This window comes from Thermobia domestica, chromosome 3, assembly GCF_964235325.1.
Source record: "Thermobia domestica chromosome 3, izTheDome1.hap1.1, whole genome shotgun sequence".
In the NCBI taxonomy this organism is placed as follows: domain Eukaryota; kingdom Metazoa; phylum Arthropoda; class Insecta; order Zygentoma; family Lepismatidae; genus Thermobia; species Thermobia domestica.
In genome coordinates this window covers 139,979,775-140,003,204 of record NC_137456.1, presented here as the reverse complement: position 1 = coordinate 140,003,204, position 23,430 = coordinate 139,979,775, and the positions used below count along the sequence as shown (strand labels likewise).

General features: G+C 35.7%; 1 protein-coding gene across 2 annotated transcripts in view; it reads right to left on the bottom strand.

The window, feature by feature from the left end:
- Positions 1 to 313: 313 nt before the first annotated feature.
- Positions 314 to 23,430, bottom strand: part of LOC145680770 (uncharacterized) — a 621,439-nt gene continuing 598,322 nt past the window's right edge. For both annotated transcript variants that reach the window (XM_081751756.1, XM_081751757.1), the window contains exon 3: positions 314 to 5,802. The gene's annotated coding sequence lies outside the window, so the exon portion shown is untranslated. The remainder of the gene's footprint in view (positions 5,803 to 23,430) is intronic.

Genomic DNA, 23,430 nt, shown 5'->3' with positions numbered 1-23,430 from the left:
AGTATAAGTAAAAAGACATTAAGAACAAATAATAAGGAAACTTAGTCTACCTGATGGATAACAAATATTATATCAAATATAGTGAGCTGATCAGTCCGGAACATATATTTACTTTTGGGCCACCCTGTATATTTATTACGTACTTGAGGAGTTAATGTATTTGTTTTATAGAGTCGATGCGGATTTATTCTTGTTATATTATGTATTAGTTGTCGAGGGCGTCTCTTTCGTTTAGTTTTGTTATCATATACGATTGTTGAAGTTAATTTGACTTGAAAAGAAAATGAAAATAACAGAGAAATTGCTGCACAAAGTAATTAGTTGCTATTCTGGAAAATACATAACAGTAAATACATAAAGAATTGAAATTATGTTGAGAAGAAGAACTCTACATGACAAGAGTATACTTTTTAATTGTTTGAAAATGTTAACACTTTAACCGAAACATGAGTTTTAGGAACGTTATGAGAAACACAAGGTCTCAGAGACCCATTAGTCAATTTTGTATTATATTTACTTTCAAATATATTTAAGGTCTTTTATAATAAAAGGGCCAAATAAATTTAAACTGTGACAAGCAACCAGGGTTGCCACCATTGCGTTTTAAAATTTACCACTGGATCTTTGAGACCCATGTTTCGTAAAGCTCCTTTGTCACATATAACAATTTATTACAGCGATGGAATGATTTAATGTTTGTTTGTTTCACAAAAAAGTTTTACATTCAACGGAAAACAACTTATCACTAAAGTGTGTACACGAGTATTCTCACACAATTTTGATTAGGTTCCACTTATCTTTTCGTTGTCTTGAAAATCTTACGCGTATACAAGAAATTTCACGTAAAATCAGTACCTCTGGCCACATTGCTATATGTCTGACGTCACTTGTAACCAACGAAATATAGTTTATAATATTGCCGTCTGCACCAGGGGCGCACCCACGGAGGAGTCCACTGGGACGGACCCCTCCCCAAAATTTCTAATTCAATATACATTTGTACACTTTCTCAATGAAACCCGGAGATTCAATGCCGCGTTCACAAGTGCTCTCCATTGACTTCTCGTCTTAGCCAACTGGATCCACTTTCTGCTTTGTATTCCTATTTCTGTGAGATCCATCGTAATATTGTCCTCTGTAATCTCGAGATTAAGGATGAGCAATGGTAATAGTGGTGAGATTAATGATATGTATAATAAAATGAATTTAAATATGATAATGAGTTTAATTTTGAATAGCATGTAAATTATTTAGCAAAGTTGGTAGAGCAAATAATTATAAAGTTGGTAGAGCAAATTTAAATTAAAATGGTAAATATATTACGTGAACAAAATGAATTATTATTACTTTAAAATTTTGAGAAAATATGAGACTCTAATTTACAAGGCCATTAACGTGGTTTTACTTCAGGTGAAACGAGACAATACTATCCCCCACTCACAAAACAACATGAGTGTTTTGCTTAACCATGTTTTGCTAGGTTGGAACAACTCCAGGACAGCTGGAAAAGACATATGGTACTGACACATTTTACATACCTTGATTGACCTCCTGGTGAAGAAATGATGAATTACGATTTTATTGAGATAAATGAATTTAATATGCAGTAGGCACACGTTAAGAAACAAACGTTAAGAAGTTACAGAGAGAGAAAAACAAATACTTTTGTTTACGAATTTCGAGGTTAGTTTTGCCGAAAAGTTTTATACTTGTTATAGGCCTTTTTTGATTTTGTTAAAAGTTTGTGCACGTTACATCATATTTTTTTGATCCTGGTTTCTGGTGCTTGTTTTGGATTCCATGTTCTTTGAATCCCGCGTTGGCCTCACTATCTTCCCTTTTAGTGAGACGTATATTCAACGTAGGCCTCGTTTCTCTTCCCATTAAAATGAGACTTCCTGCAACACTGATGTTTCACCTTGTTGACCGCTCCCGAAAGGACTGTAGCGTTCTTACTGCTGTGACTAGTCCTTCTTGCAGTAAGAAGCTAGTCTTTTAGGAAATAAATTCACGTTTCCCATTCTCACGGTGTACGTAATTTAGTTTGCCTGCGTGATAAATGCTCGTTTCGCCTAACTAGCGCGATGCAGCCCGTTAAGTGGCTTATGAGCGACTAGCTCATTTTCATTACCCTAATACAAAAGGGAAGATGACACTGACTTTATGCATAACTTGTTTAACAATTGTTCGTAGTTTCTGTTTTCAAAGTTTTTGCCTTAAACTCATTGTAAAAGTTCTACGTTGACAAAAAGAAAACTATCATCGTTCTGTACCAATGTACATTTCTGGATACGACGAACTTCTAACTTATAGCGTCGAATAGTTTAGAGCATGACCAAGACTTTTATGCTCTTAAAATTTGTAATAATCAGTCCCCTTTGCTTATTCGCAAAAATACTATCATGAGCAAAGCACCGCGATCACTTTTATTTTCGACGTAATAGTACTGAATTTCCAATACTTGAAGAGCACGGCGAGCGTTACTTCCCCTATCGAAGTCAAGACACGAATTACCAATACTTGAAGAGCACGAAGAGCGTTACTTTTCTTACCGAAGTTCAGAACTGAATTACCTAGTCTCTCCGCTGCTATTTTCTTTTAACAATCCCTTTGTAGTTGCCAAAATTTGTTCTCGCTTCCCACCGCGATTCTTATGACGGGGATGTTTCCGCGAGAGGGGGTTTCACCACTGGTTGTTGTCCTTCCTGACCTCATTAGTACATTTTGCCTATTTTTCACTTCGATTACATAAAACTGGTATTCGATATTTAAATTCTATCCCCTACACTGTAGTCTGCAAGGATCAGGCTATCAACTGATATATTACACTTATAGGAACATTCAGCAATAAAGATACAAATGAACTATTAACACTATTTACATACTTTGAAGTTGAGTTGTTTTCAACCTCACACTCTATTTACGTCGTGCTTCCACCTGTCGGGATTTCTCGTAGGCATTTTACCTGTATGAGAGGTTTTCTCAACTCAGGTATCCACCCGATTTTCATTGTTTTTCAGAGAATGAAATGTTTGTTAATATACAACACATTAAAATAAGTAACTATACGTACAAATACACACCCTAGAAACATATGACAAGCTGTCATTTCATTATTAATATAACATGATTTTGTTTGACGTTGGTGCTAGTTTTCTCCCCAGGACGTCATCTGCTTCGACAAGAACATTGTCGCTATTCCATCTATCATGTCTCTTCCCCAGGTTCAAACTGTTGGACTTGCTATCCTGAATCGAAATAAGCCATTCTTTTACCAGTTTCTAAAGCATTCAAGAACGCGACTAACTTATCCTATATACTACAATACCGAAAACTTCAAGAAAATGCTTACATCAATAAAGAATTATTTGCGGAAGCATATTTACAAACAGGGGTGAAGGTTTCTACAAGGAATGCTCTCTCCCTACTTTTCCTCTTCCAAGCAGCCGAGAAGTTCAAAAATCCTTGATCCGTCCTGGCTGGCGGAAAAGTTCGTTGAAAACCCAAGCCAACGCAGATATAGGTGTGAGAAATGGACAACTTCGCATTTTCTTACACCTCTTTGTATTCCTTATTTCCACATGTATCTCTTAACTCCAGCAAACGTTTTAACAATGGCTGTTCTCGACATCGTGTCTCCTGTATACAACGTCTCCGACTGCAGTAAAATTGTCGACTATGCCTTTTGTGTTACTTTAGGTATATGAAATCCAGCCATGTATACTCCTACTTTGATTAATAGAGTTAGCAACGAGGGACCATATGCTTCAAACTCAAGTGTGTTCTCCTCATGTAGACAAACGCTCTTGTCTTTAAACTCTTTTCCTTTCTGTGCTGCGCTTCAAAAGAGCTGAGTTCTACATCTTTATGTGTTTTCCTATATAGAATATTTCTGAAGCTTTGCATTGAAATTATCTATCAATTTAAATCAAGATTAATAAGATTCTAACTCATTTAAATCCTTCACATAAATCAAAATGATATAAAACACTAACAATAACACACATAAAAATGAACTTAAATCTAAATTGTTGCTTCCACAACTAATCCTTTATTTAACTACCTAAATCTATACTAAAATAATCATATGCAAAAATGAACATTCCATACGCAAATTAATCAAAATAATTATATGCATGAATTAAATACCTAAATATATAAAAATTTACATATGCTATTGTATGCTACATACACATCCCATCTACCTATGTCTCCCTAATGGACGTTTCCCGATTGGATTTCCAGTTAAAACTTTCCCCATTCCCATTCCTCTTGGGTCCGAATATTCTTCTCAGGGTCTTGTTCTCATATTCTTCTCAGAGTCTTGTTCTCAAATACTTTCAACCTGCGTTCTTCTCTCGGTATAAACGACCATGTTTCGCAACCATACAGGACAACAGGTATGATTATCGTTTTATATCGGGTCTATTTTAAGCTTCAAATTCCTTGACAGAAATCGCGAAAACAATAGATTTTGAACTGATTAATGATACGAATTATCTACTTTTAGTCGATATTTAAATCCTTCGTGAATATGGTTTTGGTTCTTAATATTGACCCGATACTTGAAAGTGCCCAGTTTGTCCAAAGTATTATTTGAAGTTTTAACGATTAAGATCACGACGAACATCCATTCAAGATAAAAACATTAAAAAAATGAAATGAAATCTTTAAGTTTAACGTCCCACGGTTATGGCGGTTAGGCTAAAGGAGACAGTAATAATGAGAAATGAGTGAAATGGTGGAATGAAGAAAGTGGGAGGAAACGGGAAAATCCTGAGAAAACTCACGAGCACGGTGTTTGTCTACCACAAAGTCCACACGGCGCGAACTGGGATCGAACCAGTGACTCTAAGCACCGGAGGTGAACGCTTTACCATTGACCCACTTTCAATTGCCCATAAAAAGACTGAAAGTTTTTATTATTGGTGATTTACTTAAGTAATGATAACGAAACCGTACAAGCATACCAAGTTTCAAGTTGTTATTCCAATTCCAGATACTCAAAATATGAGATTATAGGTTTAAAAAAACGCCCATTTAAATAACATGGGGGAATAAAAGTTACCATCATGCCAAATTTCAACTTTCCATGTCAACTGGAAGTATCCCTTTATTTTATGTCAGTCAGGATAGGTTAGGAGGTCTCGTCTACGTTTGAAAGCCCCTGATACTTTATGAGGCGTCGTTTTATTTACATCTATTAAACCCTTTTGGTATTGTCTATTATAACTGATCATCTGCGAAGATTTTCTCTACATTTTGTTTCACACCTTTAAATGTCGAGAACGAACATTTTCTCCTCTTTATCCCTTTACATTAAAAAAAAAAAAAAAAATGTGTACTGGAAGGTAGTGTCACCTGTGGTTGTAACCGCCATATCACAGACAAGACTTTTCCTTGTCCCAATAATTATCTTCTATTTACTCCCTATTAGTAACGTCATCACAACAATTAATAGTATAATAATAACAATTTCCTTTTGTCACTTTCCTCCCATTGTTGTAATTTCCTTTTTTGCTCGTGGGTGTCTGCCTATTCCTACTTCCTTCAACAGCATCCAGCAGTTGTTGAATGGTATCAGCTCCTCCACCAACCTTCATTAAAGAACTCTTGTTCGGCGACAACCTGGTTATTCATTGGCACCTGAATTCTGTTGTTATTTCTCTATTGTTCTTCTGAAAAGCCTCTGCCATTGTTCTTGTCGTTGGTGTCACATTCTGTGGTCCACCTTTTTCTTCCTTTCTTCAGTGCAAAGGACCATTGGTAACTTCTGTTAAGTTTGGTTGTTGATGCGAAGCACTGCAATCAAAAAAGAAACAAACACAGTGTTACCATAAGATGAAATTTTGTGTGTAATCAACATAATAAATAGGTATTGGGCAAAGTAATTAGTTTACTGGGTTGGCTGCAAATGCTACAGTGTTATAGTATACGCGTAGATTCTAATAGGAAAAGCAATTTTCATTCTAAACGGATATATTCTGTTACTTGCAGTTATAAATTAAGTTGTAAAATAGTAAAGAAACCTTGTATTGTGCACTGGAAATTAGTTCTGAGTACATTAATATTAAATATGTGCATTGGGTTATAAATTGTGGGTAGCAGGGCCATAACTTGTGGGGGGGGGGGGGCAGTGGGCAACTCTCACCCAGGTAAGTTCCCTGCCGTTCGAGGGGGGCCTATTTTAAGACAAAATTTTCTTACTCCAGATACGATAGGAGCATGAAATTATAAATGAAGCATCAAACAGGTTCACTACATTACATAAACAAAATAGCACACAACAGGTAAATAAAACAAAAATGAGTCGTGGTTCCATTTCAGTAAAAAATGTCTCTATTAGGGATCCTAGAAATAATATTTATTCGGGACCCTAGTAATTAATTTATCATGTATGGAACGAGCCAGACCTTGCCGTGCGGGAGGGCCCACAGGCACAAGATGGAAAGGGGGGCCCAAAAATTATAAAATCAACTTTCTTTAGGGGGCTCAAATACACGTACTAATGCTCGCTCCTCCAGAAAAAAATCTAAATTACGGTGCTGGTGGATAGTCTATTAAACAATAATATTCTAGATCAGAAGTTTTTGTTATGACAACGTTAACCGAGTCATTATTAGTTGTTTCTCCCCAGTCTTCGACTAAAATTGCTTGTCAACTAAATAGCGGTTACACAAATATTAATAGAATTAAATTGAAGGAATACAATTGAAATTACAAAATATAAATCGTCCATTATTGTAGAAAATCTCAAATATTAAAGCCCAGATCTAAATATGGTTACAAGGCTCGGGTTCAATTCTCGGTGGGAACACTCGGTCGAAAAAATGTAAAATCTTTTCCAGCCCAGTCATCCTGAATGAGGCTTTCCTTGGTTTTCCTCATTCACACCTGGCAAATGTCGGGATGGTACGTAATATAATGATCAAAGGGCACTTCCTTCCTTTCCTTATTCCTTAATTCCCCGGGTAGTATGATCGTCGAGGGATGGTCATCTTTCATACGTGACGGGCTCTCATCGTCTCAGATGCCGAAAGCCCAGAAATTCAATTTCTAATCCTGAATATAGATACAACCCTTGTTCTATTTTCGAGTAATTAAAAAGTAAAAAATGCAGTTTTTAAGCTACACTACACTGTTAAAATACATTCTTAAATCTGAGAAACCCTTTCTTATCTCTGCGCCGAGAATATCTTTCCTTAGAAACAAGAGTTTGAAACTCTCATTAATGAGAAATGAAGAAAAGTAAGTGAGGTTGTATAAAACGGAATAAGAAAATATACTGTTACTTTCTTTATGAATGAGAATTTCCAAATCTCACTTCTAAGAAAATATTGTCTCGGTGCACAGATAAGAAACGGTTTCTCAAATTTAAGATGTTATTTTTAACAGCGTAGTTTAAGTCTAGAAATTACCTGCATGCTAGCGCGATCTATTGACGACAGGCAGGCAACGCAGATACTGATACCTATTACTACGACTACTAACAATTATGAAGTAGTGGTACTGACAAACTGAGACATTTATTTTTTATAATAAGGGTATTGTAGGTAAATTGTAAATGAAATGAAATCTTTAGTTTTACGTCCCACGGTTATGCCGGTTAGGCTAAAGGAGACGGTGATTATGAGAAATGAATGAAATGGTGGAATGAAGAAAGTGGGAGGAAATGGAAGAACCCCGAGAAAACCCATAAGCACGGTGTTTGTCCACCACAAAGTCCACACGGCGCGAGCTGGGATCGAACCAGGGACCCCAAGCTCTACCACTGAGCCACGGCGCCCAGTAGGTAAATTGTATTATTATTATTATTATTATTATTATTATTATTATTATTATTATTATTATTATTATTATTATTACTATTATTATTATTATTATTATTATTATTATTATTATTATTATTATTATTATTATTATTATTATTATGCAGATCCTAGCTTGATTCGTGGTAGGCCCCTTCATCATGAGGAAATGAGAATACCATTTGAATTAAGAGAAAAGAAATTCGATCTAAAATACTGGAAATAATGATGTTAGGAGTCGATGAACTGACCACACATTTCTCATTTAACCTCAGACATGGGTTGTAGTGCAGGGAACTTTTTTTGTACTATGCACTGTAATTCTGTATTGTCTGCAAGAGTGTTTTGACCTGTAATTATATTCACACGTTAATATTTATGTTTAGAAAATGCCAACACGATCATTTTAACTAAAGCAGATTGCAACGCTGTCGGATGACTGTCATACAAAGGTGTCAAAGCCAAGCGTTCTAGTTCTTTATACTCCCAACTGGGTGTTTATAGATTTGAATGAAAATTCTTGCGTTATTCAACCATGTTTCCCCTTTATTTAATTATTGTCCTCGATGAACAAGGAAGAGAATCAAACTTCACAAACCATCACTTTAAGTTGTCTGCAAATGTCACAACGCCATAGCATTATTACTTTCATAAAATTGACTTCTTTTTGTGGGACATTTTTCTTTTCTCAAGAGCATATCAACCATTACAACAAACACATCCGTTTATTGAAAAAAAAAAGTCTCTCATTCATTTCCAATGTGTCACCCAAAGGCAGGTACGTATATTTTCACAGAATCCAACAGCTAATATTGAGCTGCCTATTGTTCCCTGATATTGTTTACCTTATCCTGTTTGGTTACTTACATCGTGTACACCTTCTGTAATACCGGATAGGTTATAAATGGCCTATTCTTGTTTTCTTTGTAACAAAAAAAGAAGTGTAATTACATAACATTGAATATCAATATGCTGTATACCCATATTCAGGGAGTTTTGTAATATCATTTGGGTTTTATTGTCAACTCCAAAATGTCTACTTCCGCTGCTCACACCATATACTAATATTGGAAGACAAAATTTTGATCAACAAAAGGAGTCTTTTACAGACCTTTTATATCCAAAGTAATTCATAAACACTTTCCCCCCCCCCCCCCCCCCGAAGTTCAGGTCTAGCTAAATTGCTTTTTTTTCACATTTGGAAACTGTATTTATTTACCTCGTTTTATCAAGATTGCTAGATTCGTTAGCGATATAATGGAAATCAGTCCCCGTATAAGCTAACAAACACAGTATTGACACGATAATTTGAGTTCTCGACAATTAGACAATCCAATGTTCTGTGTTCTTGTTAATCTGTAACATCCAGAAAATACTTAACCTTTCAAATTCGTTCGCAAACCGTCTTTGAAGCCAGTTAGGCTGTTGTATTTCTAACAATGTATTGCTATACCTAGGTATGATCCGCCGATTTGATCCTTCAGCTCACTGCTTCATCAATTCCGACATCAAAATAGGTGCTTGCTCAAATAGCACACTAAATAATATCGTACTTTTCTTCTCTCTTGAATTCATGAACAAAATGAGAGTACTCGTAGAAACTAAACTATACTTATACCAAATACTGTAATTAGGTTGTAAGGTGCCAAAAATAAGGTTCATGTAATGCCGAGGAAAATAAGACGTGAACATGTTTGGTTTGAATAATATGAGGTATTTTACCATGCGACACTATAAATCCTCTTTTAGCCGGATTGGTTCTCTTTTCGAGTCTCAAAGATGACCTGGTCAGCTATTTATTTATTTATTCATTCATTCATTCATTCATTATTATTATTATTATTATTATTATTATTATTATTATTATTATTATTATTATTATTATTATTATTATTATTATTATTATTTTCGTTCATAAACGTATATTACCAACAATTAAACGGGTTGAATTTGTTACTGACAGACTTTCTTTTATTACTCTTAAGGGACGGTGGTGTGATATTATTGTTTTAAATGTACATGCCCCAACTGAAGATAAGGATGACGATATAAAAGACAGTTTTTACGAAGAAGTGGAACGGATATTTGACCAACACCCGCGATACCATATGAAAATTCTATTAGGGGATTTCAATGCGAAGATAGGACGAGAGGATACTTTCAAACAAATTATAGGGAACGAAAGTCTGCATAAGGAAAGTAATGACAACGCTGTTAGACTCGTGAACTTTGCAACATCTAAAAACCTAATCGTGAGGAGTACAAAATTCCCACGTTGCGACAAACACATAATCAAATTGATCACGTTTTAGTAGATAGAAGAAGGCAATCTAGCATAATTGATGTCCGGTCGTTTAGAGGGGTTGATTGTGACACTGACCACTACCTGGTAGCAGCGATAATACGAGAGAGGTTATCGTTGAATAAAGGTAATATTCATTGTCCGAAAACGGAGAGATTCAATTTAAAGAAATTAGAAGAGAGCCAGGTAATAGAGAAATACCAGATTGAAGTTTCGAATAGATTCTCGGCTTTAGTAGATTCGGAGTGCACTAGTGTTGAGGATACCTGGGTTGAAATTAGAGATAGCATTAAAATTTCAGCAAAGAAAAATTGGGACACGCGAAAATACGTAGGAACAAACCATGGTTCGACCAGGAATGCATAAAGCTAGCAGAGAAGAGAAAACGGGCAAAATTACGCTAGCTACAAAATCCGAATGAAATAACTACACAAAATTTCGCAGATATCAGGCGGGAAATTTCCAAAACTTTTAGAACAAAGAAACGCGATTTTCTGAAAGCTAAAATTAAGGAACTTGAAGATAATAGTAAAAATAAAAACATCCGGGACATGTATAAGGGGATAAGCGAATTTAAGAAAGGCTATCAACCTCGTGCTTACATATTAAAGAAATCTGACGGTACAGTTCTCACTGATACGGATAGCATCTTAAATAGATGGAAAGATTTATTTGACGATTTGCTTAACACACAACCAAAAACTAGTGTGCGTGGAGAAAAGGAAGTACACACCGCAGAACCGTATATTCCAGGACCCAACCGAATAGAAGTAGAAACCGCTATAAAAAATTAAAGAAACACAAATCTCCAAGTGTAGTTGAAATTCCGGCTGAGTTAATTTTAGCTGGAGGCGAAGTATTGTGGAACAAGATACACAAACTCATTCTCCTTATCTGGAACAAGGAAGAATTGCCACAAGAGTGGAAACAATCAATCATTGTTCCAATTCACAAGAAAGGCGACAAAACTGATTGTAATAATTATCGAGGCATTTCTCTTCTGTCAACATCCTATAAAATTCTTTCAAATATTCTATTAGCAAGACTGACCCCATACGCAGATGAAATTATTGGAGATTATCAGTGCGGATTTAGACGAAATCGATCAACTATCGACCAAATATTTACCATTCGCCAAATACTCGAAAAAAGTGGGAATACAATACTCCGGTACATCAATTATTTATTGATTTGAGAAAGGCGTACGACTCGGTTAGGAAAGAAACATTATACAACATTTTTATAGAACTTGGAATATCGAGAAAGCTAATTAGATTAATTAAGATATGTTTAAATGAATCCCAAAGTAAAGTCCGAGTAGGAAAATTTTTGTCCACGAGCATTCACGTCGAAAATGGCCTGAAACAAGGAGCTGCGTTGTCGCCATTATTATTTAACTTCGTTCTGGAATACGCTATAAGGAAAGTCAAAGATAGCAACCAGGGCCTACAGTTGAACGGTATTCACCAGGTTATGGCATATGCTGATGATGTAAATTTAATAGGGGATGATAGGAGAACAATAGAAAGAAATGCAGAGATCTTAATAAACGCTTGCAGGGACATGGGTTTAGAAGTAAATGCAGAGAAAATTAATTTATTAATGTTAATATTGTTATTGGTATATTATGAAACGTTCAATTTCCAAGGAAATGCAACACATGCAGCTGTAAGCTTTACTATAAGGGGTATAATACGGTTTCCGGGGTTGATGTATTTCAATCAATTGCACATATGCAACCAATCAATCTACTCTTCTTGACGAAAGAAGCGATAAATACCAGAAATGTTCGCTTCTGGTAACCTACTTTTAGTAGCTGAAAAAGCTGAAAATACACAATCCCTGGAAATTGTACACGTGTACTGGTAGTGGGTAATCAAAAATGACTTATTCCAGTATCGATTACTTTCCTTCGTTCATATATACTATGTGACGTATGTGTGCAGTAGAGACCTGCACGGGCCGAATTGGGATCCAGCCCGAACGTACCTAGGCCCGGCCCCGAAAAGTTTTGGAGATTTTCGGCACGAGCCCGGCCCGGCCCGGGCCCGATAAATTTTAAAAGTTTTTGGCCCGACCCCGGCCCGATAATTTTTTTAAAAAAATTAGCTCGAGCACGAATCTTTCTCAAAATTTAGTACTAAATTTGACCTAACCCTCAGAAACATTTTCTAAACTTTGGTTCACAACCTGACGCTTGCCTTCCGAATGGTACCATTGCCTGTTAGAACTTTGCCTGTCATCGAGGGAACAAAAACTCCATTCCCTGTAACAAAAATCTAACTTAATTGATTTTTAGCATAAAGTGAAGATGGCAATATTGTTTAGCGACAGGAAAACATTCCCACCCCGTCTTGTCATATTTTGGGTTCAGTGAAGGTCAAGGTCAGAGCTCAATTTACCGCATAATGCCTGCAATCCTCTATAGTGAAAGTGGAGCCGCTAAGCAACACAAACTGTAAATAGCTATTGCATTCTTTGTAACATTTTTCACGGACACGCTTCTTCAACGTTTGGCTTTATTCCAATTATCGTTTAACGAAAGTCAATAATTATTAAAGAATTGCAATTGATCAGCCCCAGCCCGGCCCGACCTGAAGAGAAATCAGTATCGGCCAGCCCAAGCCCGGCCCGTGCAGGTCTCTAGTGTGTAGTCGCTGGATATAACCCATCCCCGGAAAGTAAATTAGGTACCGTGTACAGAAATGGGTCTCCGCAAGTGACCAATTCCGATACTTTCACCGACTACACTACGCGTGCTTCTCTTGGGACTTTTACTGATGATGTCAATACTGTCATAGTTGTTGCCTCGTTTGTTGCAATGTGTGGTCTACAAGTTTTAAGTCGATCTGCCATAGATACAATTTCTTGGAATGCCTTCAGTAATTTGAACACAGTACCATTGTTAATGGGAGTCCTTTCCAGATGATGGCAGCTACCTGTAGCTTAATTCTCCAGAGATCAGCACAATCTCAATGCGCTTTGCATGCGTCAAGATTATATTCTACTAGTAAGTCACCTGAAACGATACAAAAGAAAAAGGGTTTGGGTACAAAACCTCGCGGCCAGAACCTCGCGGCGACAACCTCGTGGACCAAAACCTCGCCTGGCCAAAACCTCGCCTCCCAAAACCTCGCGGCCCAAAATCTCGCCAGGCCGAAACCTCGCCTGGCCAAAACCTCGCCGCCCAAAACCTCGCGGGACAAAATCTCGCCGGCCCAAAACCCCGCCTGGCCAAAACCTCGCCGCCCAAAACGTCGCGGGCCAAAATCTCGCGGGGCCAAAACCTCGCCTGGCCAAAACCTCGCCACCCAAAACCTCGCGGGCCAAAATCTCGCCGGGCCAAAACCTCGCGCCCCAAAATATCGCCATACCCAAAATCTCGCCTGACCAAAATGTAAATGTTCCAACAGATGATAAGGATGACGGTATAAAAGACGCTGTTTCAGAAGAAGTATCACGGGTATTTGACCAAGTCCCTCGATACCATATGAAAATTCTATTTCTGTATTAGAGGATTTCAATGTGAAGGTAGGGCGACAGGATGTTTTTAAACTGGTTATAGGGAAAGAAAGTCTGCATAAGGAAAGTAATGACAACTAACGAGGTTAGTTTCGTGAACTTTGGAACATCCAAAAACTTAAAATTTTAACAAAAATCTAATAATATTTATGAAAATATGAAACAATATATGAGTTTTTACGACGTCCCTTGATTATGTCCTATAGGTTAAAGGAGACGTAGATGACCAGGATGAAGGAAATGATCGAATAAAGAAAGTGGGAGGAAACGGGAATAACCCAAGAAAGCCCACGCAAACGATGTTTTGTATCTTATTATTATTATTATTATTATTATTATTTGTAATGTGGAATTGCATAATAGGAAACACATTGGGTAAATTTTAAAGAAAAGTTTCATTCGCGGCGAGGTTTTGGCACGGCGAGATTTTGGGCGGCGAGGTTTTGGCCCGGCGAGATTTTGTCCCGCGAGGTTTTGGGCGGCGAGGTTTTGGCCACGCGAGGTTTTGGGCGGCGAGGTTTTGGCCACGCGAGGTTTTGGCACGGCGAGGTTTTGTCCCGCGAGGTTTTGGGCGGCGAGGTTTTGGCCACGCGAGGTTTTGGGCCGGCGAGATTTTGTCCCGCGAGGTTTTGGGCGGCGAGGTTTTGGCCACGCGAGGTTTTGGCCCGGCGAGATTTTGTCCCGCGAGGTTTTGGCCGGCGAGATTTTGGGCGGCGATGTTTCGGCCGCGAGATTTTGTCCGTATACCAAGAAAAAGTCATAGCTTCGTAATGGTCAGCGCTAGACCTAAAATAGCAGTGTCATTTGCTACGAAAGTTTCCTATTAAAATGACATTAATACTCACCAGCCAAATTCAAGATGACAAACGTCATTGTGATATGTCCTCGAACATTTTCCTCATCGCTATTTCCCACTTAACATTGTTACTTTGGTTATAATTTGCAGCGTTTACCACTTATTAGAGTATTTCCGCACTTTCTGGACCTTCCTGCACATATTAATTGGTCTACGCGTTACAGAATTATACATGAACATACACATATTTAATGCTATCATTTATTGAAGAGTTTTACGGTCTAATTCCAAAGACTGTAATCAGCTTCTGATAAAAAAGAGTTACTGGAACCTTTGAAAAAGTACACTCTTTGAAACTGCAAAAAAAAAAAAAAAAAAGGATAATCAAAATCGGTACATATCTATTTTGAAGGTATAATGAGGCCGGTTAAAGACGATATTGGCACTTTCAGCCATTGAAGAGTTTCATAGCAGTCTAACTCTGAAAATTATTGTTAGATCCTTATGATATTCAGGAAGTCATGACCAGGTGTAGATAGATTATCATGTTTCCTCAATGATTTGCAAGTTTCTTGTTTGTTTGTAACAGTCTAACAGTACAGTAGTTGGTAGCCATCCAGATGTTAACACCGCCCAGTACCGTTAGTGTTGCCATATTACGTCATAATGCCGGTAAATAGATGTTTTTTTTTTATGACACGCTATTATCACGGCAGTGTTATGTCTTCACTTGGTGTCAATGTCGTTATTTTGAGAACGATACATTCCTGCTCAGCATACCAATTAGCATTCTCATTTGTCCGAAGAAAAAAAGCCACAACTGACTTTAATTTCTGATTTTTCAGGTATCATGAAAACCAATCTTCACCTTCGTATGTTTATAGCATTCGTGAGAAGAAGTATCGAACACACACCTCACAATTTACATCAAAACCATCTACAAGAACAGGCCTCTGGGTGGGAGTTTCATTTCGTTCGCACTTATTATTCAAAGGTTCTGATACTGCAAAGTTCGTGTTGCGCGACGTCATGGACATCCTGTAACTCGGAAGACTATCGTTAGATCCTTATAAAGTTTGTATGAGACCACAAGTAAAGAATATCCCTTTAAAAAAAAAAAACATTTAACAAAATCGGTGAAAGCTGTATGATCATATACAAAATTAATAATACACACCGTCAGCCGTTCAGGAGTTTTATGCTCTAGCTCCGTAGACTATCGTTAAATTCTATTGAAGTTTGTGTAGGACAACAAAGAAAGAATATACTTTGAAACAAAAAGAAAAAAAATATCAAAATCAGTACACCTTTGTTGACTTTATGCGTGATGATACAACTATCCTATGAATACTGTCAGATATCGAAGAATTTCATATTCTAGCTCTCAAGACTGTCGTTAGATCCTTATGAAGTTTATATGGCATCACAAAGAAACAATACTCTTTCAACCAAAAAAGAAAGAATAATAAAACTTGGTGTATCTATATCGAAGTTATGCTTGAATATATGCATATTATAGTCTTTTAATTACAGTTTTCACACTACATACATTGATGTGTTTCATATCCTAGCTCCAAGACAATCATACTAACGAACTTTATTTTGACCACTTTCGGTATATATATAGTTATGTACCACGTGCTTGTGTTTATAAACACCCAACATGTGCTTGTGTTCAAAAACATGTCCTGTTATTTATAAACAACAACCACGTGCACTTTACTATAGAGAACTACAGTTGCAGATGGCGGAGACAACAGCGACACCTCCAGTTACATGACGACGAGAGGACAGCAGTGCCACCGCCACACTCGAACACCTATAGAGAATTGTATGGACAGCTACCAGTCTGCGATTGTTCACCCTTCCTTTTAGGTTGCTCGGAGCTCTAGAAGATATTCAACTCAAGCCTCTAGTTTGCTTTGAATTCTAGTCGTCCCTTCCTCCCGTTTCGGGATTCCCAACCTCAGTAGCTTAGCTTATTGCGGAGCTCTGTGACTTTCAACCCCCTCTCTGCTTGCTTGGGAGCGTTGGAGATTCCTAATCCACTCCACTTAGCTTGTTGCGGAGCTCTGTGGAAATCTTGCCTTAGGCTAATCGGGCCTAAGGTCACCTACCTCTACCATATATTAGAGGGGAGACAATTTTGGACTATAACTTACTCTGTCAAGCTTTGTCTACAGAGGGAACTTTACAATATAAAAGGGTCGAATTGATTCCTCCTCCTTTTTTGAAGTAGGTTAAAAATATATTACGTTAGTTAAGACGAATGTAAGTGCGATGTATAATAACAGTATAATAAATATTAAGAAATAACAGTGTTGTCTTCCTCCTAGTTACTGAAATTATAATTTTAATCGTGGACCACTCAGTCTTTTTTTTTTTTTTGTTTGTTTGTTTGTTTTGAAAAGGCAATTCTCCTACATTATTTGTAATCGTTCATTGGTACGTTTTATAATTTTGGATGCTGTTGATAAGTTATAAAGAAATTAAAATGAGTCCACTTTTCCGTACTGAAACCAATTCTTTATGAATTAAAGGTTTGAAGGTTCCTCAACCGTCCCAGATGAACCATAATGGTTAACATTTTTTAGTTCAAGTGGTCACGGGCTCGATAAACGCATTACGGTAGTTCGGATTTTGCCTTTAAAAAGTAGGTCCATGTGTCATATAGCCATGATGATGAAAACAGACACTAAACTTCAGGCCCGAACCTCATCTATGTTGAAAACTTGATCAAGATTAGTCGGGTAGTTGAATAATCACTTAACATTTGGACATTTTCGACACTGTGCATATATCATCCTGGAAATTATGTTTTACAGCTATTCATTCAACATGAAGACAAATCCATTGAATGATATTTTGCGATTAGGAGTAAAGGTCAAGGAATATTCCCACATACACGATAATCAGTGGTGAGGTGTGGAATATTTGTCTGGTCATCTCAAGTTTTCCAAGCAACGGGGCCCTTCTTTCAGTAAAAGAATGGGGACGGTAATTTTTCTCTGCAAGTTGTAAATCATTACCCATTCAACTATAAAAGTTGAGTGAAATTTCTGAAACATTTACTATGTTGATAATTAGCACCATCTTTGGTTTCTATCAATTGATTTAAATAGAAAATCATTTTTCTACTTTGAAATGAACTGCGATTTGCAATAGTTTTGTTGTATTCATTTCTTGTTCGTGTCTATTGAAATATATCTTACTTCTTGAAAATTAAACTTCGTGATATTAATATTCACTAATCAAGTTCAATTTACTATTTCAAATAGGAAGGAGGATTTACCTGGGGCTAAGATTATTTTTGGAAAGACTCGTGCCCAGCACTTTTCATTTTTCAGTTTTTAAGGATTTTAGCACACTGTTAAATATAAAATTCTATGACACTTATAAAAACAGCATTTCTTTATTATTATTATTATTATTATTATTATTATTATTATTATTATTATTATTATTATTATTATTATTATTATTATTATTATTATTATTATTATTATTTCAGTGTTGTAAATGAGCGCACTCATTTGAGCTAGCTCAATACAGCGCGCTCGTTTTTCTTGAATTTTGTCATGAGCTAACTCGTTTTGAAAATGTGAGCGTTGAGTTAACTCGAAATATAGGTGAGTTTGAGCGTAAAAGACGCTCAATTTCACGCTCAACACTGGATATTGTTATTTTCACAAACTAATGTAATCGTCCATTTGTACGTTTGCTGTCGTCCGATCTCTGAGAAAAGACTTTAAATACTAGTTTGTCATTAAACAAATGCTGCAGGTTAGGAAGGTTAGGGCTAGAAATAGCTCGAGGCCACTGAGAGTGCATCTTTCAAGTAATATTCGTTTACTTGGCGTCAGTTATCATATCACCTCAGTACCTTAAAATATAATTTAGTTTTTGAATTTCTCCATGTAATAACACAACGTAAGTAGTAGGACAAGAGGTTTTACATTTTTTTTGTTTTCTTTTGTTTCCATTGTAATGTTAACTTCTACCGTCTTCCGGATTAAATTATTTATTTTTTGCAACAAATGAATTATGCATCAATCGGATTTTCGTTTTTTTTTTTTTTTTTTTTTTTTAACTTTCGGGGGACGATAGGAGAGAAAAATCTATGGCGATCGAGATTAACGGATTTACACGCTTCATGGTCCCTATATACCGAGAAATTGCTTTTTAGAATATCCATCTGTCCATTCATTGATTTCGATGTATGTATATACATTTGCCTAGAGGCTTTATTGTTTTAGATAAGCACAAAATTTAAAATGTAAGCTTTTTATAAGATTGTTAGAAGAGTCTTTATAATTTTCTTCCTAACCCCCAAAATAATGGTAGATTACTTAAATATATATATATATATATATATATAAATGTGATTTTCAAAAAATTGTTGTAACGATTGTTTATATTGCATACATGAATACTTCATTAACAGTCCTATACTGTGGTACAAAAGTCATTTCTTTCGAAAAAATCAAAAAGTAGTAATTACTTTTGTAAGTGATTTATTATTACACTATTTTATCCAAAATGATTGAAGCGATTTCGTTCATATTTCATGAAGTTTACAATATTATTAGAATTTCACGAAAACGAAATCCAAAGACGAGACATCTCTCTCTCTCTCTCTCTCTCTCTCTCTCTCTCTATATATATATATATATATATATATATATATATATATATATATATATATATATATATATCCTTTGAATTGAACAAAATAATATGTATGAGTGGAAAACTCATACCGTACGTAGTCTCTGAAAAATAGGAAAAACTAATTAATTTGTAAATCTAAAAATTGACGCCGTACGAGAACCGTTCTATACTTATTAAAGTGAAACTGATGTTGAATTATGTTCTCATTATGCTCTTCATTATGATAATAGGAAGATAATAGCATAGTATGCGTAATAAGATATAGTCTAAAAATATCATAAACTCTGAAATTTTAATTTCTGTCGAAATAAAATATTGTCCAAATATAAAGGATATACATAAAGGATACAAATATAAAGGTATATTATACAGTTGACAGATAACTCCAAGTGAGCAAGATAACATCCTTAAGGGTAAATTCTAATGTGTAGTTTTTGAGGGGAAAAAGTAACTTTTGTAGCGCTAAAAAAAAAAAAGTGTCATTCGTTTCCAATAATAATTAAAAGGTTTAATTTTACTAAAATAAATTGTTATATAGGCCTATTTGTGCACCGTATGTGTAACAAAGTACAGTGTTAACTAAGAAATTGTTATCTTATCTTCACGATAACACAACTACTCTTTACGCACATACTACCGGCAAATCTTTCACTAACAACCTAACAATAACGCAAAACTTATTTTTTGCTTTTTAAAAAATCCGTAACAAATAATATACGCTTGAGACTGAGTTTTTCTCTGTTGATAATTCTCAAATCGAATCAGGCGATTTTGTTCATATATCACAGATAAATATTTTATTAATAACCCTATAAAGATGCATATATTGCTTGTAATGAAAATATTTACAAAAAGTAGTTTACTCTTGGCAATTTTTTTTAGACATTTCCTCAAATTTGGGCAAACAAATGTTTTCAATGTTTTAATGTTTCCAATACATTTACTCTATTAGCAGACTGCTATTACGCTAAACACATTTGCTATTTCGCTAAACACAAATATATTTGTTTCATAACACGCAGGAAGGTGCAAGGGCTGAGAAAGCAAAGGCAACTGAGGCTTAAGATGGATCATCACCCGGAAGTCAGTACATATTTTAGCTCATTCCCTTAACCACTACGCAATAAAACGTTACATATTATAAATATTGTACTATAAGATAAAGTTATGTTTCAGCTAGAACACAAGACGCTGATTCATTTGGTTGTGTCTTCTGATATCGAAAAAGATAACAAATAAAAGAAAATATTTGATTCGTTTTACAATGAGCACACAAGATGGCACTTGCTGTTAGATCTTACTAGAAGTGCTCAATTTTATGAAATGTTTATTTGAATGTATAAAGTACTTTAAAGTAACGACCTTATTACAAAATAGATATATTGTTTGACCGTTTTTAGTGTTATGTTTCACATTTTATTTAAATATTAATTTACATTTAAGGAAATAGATTTTGAGAAGAAACTTGCGCAGAACGCCATAATGCGTTGTTGCCAAATTTGTACTTTTAATTCCTGGATTCTAGCGTTGCAGTTCGAGGAGCGGAACTTAGCTGTGAATTCCGGTAAGGGTCGAAAACTCATTTCTCCAGTACGTATCCAAACAGAATTCTATGATTACTTCTTTTATTATCTGGCACCAGTAAACACTCGACACTACCTGGCAACGCCGCACTATTCAAGCAGTGTTTAGCATAGCACCGAGAACATCTAGTGTAAAGATGTCGAATTCACACAGCTTTACAATACTTCAGACAAGTGTTTATTATGTGTTAGGGTACATAAGATGAGTGGAGTGCTTCTCTTATGTAGCCACATTTGGAGGTCATTCTACTTTATTAATGTAAATACAAATTTGCTTGTTTTATAAATCCGGACCTTTTTCAATCTATATCATTGTAAATATTTTTAGTTATTAAATGATCAGAGCGTGTTTTCCTTACGTTGAGCGTCAGCTCAAAACCAAATGAGCGTGAGTTGAGCGAGCTCCTTTAAAAAGCTTGAGTTCGAGTTTGAATTAACTCATTTTTTATACTCTGAGTTTGAGCTGAGCTAAGCTCGTTTTAAAAGTGAGCGTTTACAATTCTGATTATTATTATCTGAGTTATTGATAAGTAATGAAACACTACCTATAAATCTGGAACTGTCTGATTTTCAAATAACAAAAACTAGTTATTGTTACCGTTTTGAAAGATCTAAGTACTTTCTTTTTTTCTATAAAATGTCCACTGTATTTCGTAATGTTCTTTTTCGCAGTGGTTCCTTCACGGTATACTACTTTGCCTGTGTACACCATTTGAAAATGGCTGCCTTAGCCCAATTTGGATTGCCGTAGGATTTCTCTGTTATAATCTAAGACAAGAAATTGATTTGGAAGGTTTGCTATCTTCTGTTTTATATTTAATTAATGACGGATTGCACCAAAATCTACTAAACTACTGGCAACTGGGTTTACGTGGTCAGTAAGGCGTCTCATCTACCAATTAAATGGACCAGCTATATTAATCTAGTAGAGCTGGTATTTGTTGCTGCTTGGAGTCATTCGGCCTCAGTGTTGCATACGAGACATGAACAAACAAGAAAATAAGGTTTTATCGTTTCGTCTCGATTTTTAAAAAACAATTTCTCGTATTGTTTTGTAAACTAATGTAATTACAAAATGCCTGATTTTTTTTTTCTTAATTTCGTCTAGAAGTTATCAGATGCCTTAGAGTCACGAGAGGTCTACGAAAGTAGTGACATAATAACGTTTAAACCATGCTTATTATGTTATTATATGTTGCAATGACTTGAGGTACAAGTACTTTATCAATTTATGGTGTTCATACAACAAAATCACGTAGTTCTGAAACAGTGCTTGAGATCTAAAACTTGAGCGCATTATTACTCTACGAAACTCGAGAAATGTATTTAAACTTATGTATCATCATTACTCTTACTGGTTAACTGGACATAAACACTAATGTTAACCTTCTGTAACTGGAGTTTTATACTCTGTTGAGGGTACAAATAAATAAATAAATAAATAAATAAATAAATAAATTGATTCTCTTTCATTATTGTCTCGAAAATGAGTCTAGAATTTTCATGCCTCTCATTTCGTCTCCAATTTAAAAAGCTAGCCTACTTCTCTTGTCTCACCTCGTTTTCGAAACTAGAATCGAGATGAGAAATTTCTATTTCCGTGGACAACACAGTTCTTCCTCTGTGAAATAGGTAACCGAGGTTAGAAATAACATCAAACTAATATACGGGGATATGTATAAATGCATTAAATTATGAAATGAAATCTTTAAATTTGACATCCTACGGTTATGCCGGCTAGGCTAAAGGTGACAGTGATGAGAAATGAATGAAATGGTGAAATGAAGAAAGTGAATGGAAAGAACCCCGAGAAAACATACGCGCAGAGTGTTTGTTTAACACAGAGCTCAATTGGCGCGAGCTATGATCGAACTTAGGACCCCACGCACAAAAGGTGAACTCTACCACTGAGCCACTGCGGCCTGGTTTTAAATTATATGAAGGTGTAGTTAGTCGAATTATTTAGTATTATTAAATATTTCATTACAATTTTGTATATTAGTTGCTTCTGTGTTCCATGTCCTTCTGAAAACTTGCCTAAGAAGAAGTTGCTTGAGCAATATACCATACACATTAAGATAATAATGAAACTGTGATGTATGTTCATAAACAAGTGTTGCGCAGATCGAGAAATTATTTTATTTGAAGAGCGGATTAACTGATAATGCACAGATCAGAAAGCAGAAAAGACCAAACCTTACAATCTTCCTGTGCAGCTGTCATAAATTACCAGTATGCAGACCAGAAATTCAATTAGTTAAACAGCACTCAATGTCTGCTTGTGCTTTGTATCCCTAATAATCTTTCAGGTGCTCTATTGTTTAGATGGGAGATTGCTAACTCACCATTCAGGTAGATCCGTTCTCTTTTCTTTCTTTCTTTTTTTGCGTACGGTATTAGGCAGGTGGTGGCCTACTTAGAGGTATTTCGGAATGTTCCTATAATTCTGGACCATTAAAAATATCATGTCCATTAACTCATCATTTAGCGTAAGCAACAGACATTTAGCAGATGTATTGTCGTGTTTTTGGTCCTATTTTGTTCTTTCATCATTTACTACGGCAAATAACATAAGATAAGTTATTAGTTGTGGAAATAAAAGCTTTTAGCACAACCTGTACAAATGTTTGAACTCATAAGAAGTAGAGGGTTGCAGCCAATGGGGGAGATTCAAGGATCATTTTACGAGATAACATCAAAGGCATATTATTGATTGATTAAAATAGTTTAACATCTTTTTTAGCACCG